The sequence below is a fragment of the Lupinus angustifolius genome, chromosome LG01 (genome assembly GCF_001865875.1).
Source record: "Lupinus angustifolius cultivar Tanjil chromosome LG01, LupAngTanjil_v1.0, whole genome shotgun sequence".
Lineage (NCBI taxonomy): Eukaryota > Viridiplantae > Streptophyta > Magnoliopsida > Fabales > Fabaceae > Lupinus > Lupinus angustifolius.
Window position 1 is genome coordinate 6,348,781 of NC_032009.1, and position 1,299 is coordinate 6,350,079.

The window sequence follows — 1,299 nt, forward strand, 5'->3', positions numbered from 1 at the left end:
ATATAATATAATTCTTAATAATAGACCGTTCATGATTATTAGAGTAATTTCTTGCATTCCTTTCATCACCCAGTTACTAATTTTATTATATTTATTTACGGTTTCCTATATCATACTACAATGTAAATATGTTACTGATATATATATATATATATATATATATATAAAATTTTATTTTTGTCTAGTAACATTGAAAGATATGTGATATTAATCATTTGAAAGGAAAAATAATTGTTCCGTGTTACTTACTAGTTAAACATAAAAAAAAAATTAGAATCCAAATAACAGAAGCATCTGGCGTATTCTTACTTCTTCTTCACGTCATTCAAAATATGAATTAATATATAGATTCAAGTCAAACCACACACGTTTTCATTGTAAACCAAAGCTGATCTGTTTCTGTCTAGAACAAAACGCTGAAATGTGGATAAGTGAAAATGGAAAGTAGAATAAAAATAAGAACGCGCCAGGTAGGGGTCGAACCTACGACTTTCTGCTTAGGAAACAGACGCTCTATCCACTGAGCTACAGGCGCTTACTGTTCTCTTTAAATAAGAGATATTTCAAGTAAAAACGTAGTTGATTAATTGTAAAATAAAACCAATTAACTAAAATAAAATAAGAATAATGCCAACTATTACTAATAATAATTTTAGTATAAATAATGATATCTCTTCTCTTCATTATATGGGTAAAGAAATAATATATTTTTCTTGTGAATCGAAATTTAACATTTAGCCTAAAGATCTAATAAGTTCTTACATCATTCTACTAGCTAAAGTAGTTCCCTTATTAGTTTAAACAATATATTACTTTACCCACAATTGAACTTAAATATATAAAGAACTTAATATGTCAAAATAGATAACTAATATCAATTTAGTTGTTATCATTTATTATTTTTATATTTATGTTTTTGGTCTTTAGTGTACTCCTTTACAATCAACTACGTAACATGCCTAAAAAACACAAATTACATTATCATTTTTTTTTTTTTGGAAAGCTACCTCATAAGCATTCTCTTTAAAGAAGGACGACAAAAAATGAGGCAAATTAATAAAATTACAAGAAAAAAGTCACTCGTTACATACTTACACCTATTAACCTCATCACACACATGATGCAGCAAAATAAACCAACCACATTTCATGTTAGCCTTGACCTCTCTAAGAAGAATAATAATGATGTAATCTCACACCGAATTTAGGTATTAAATATAAATTATATTTATTAATAGAGATAGACACATAGTCCAAAAAGAAATTTCTTAACCAGATAATGAAAATATTGATTGTACCC

At 26.6% G+C, this 1,299-nt stretch overlaps 1 non-coding gene across 1 annotated transcript; it reads right to left on the minus strand.

The window, feature by feature from the left end:
- TRNAR-CCU lies at positions 463-535 on the minus strand. Its single transcript has one exon. It is a non-coding gene; the product is annotated as a tRNA-Arg (tRNA).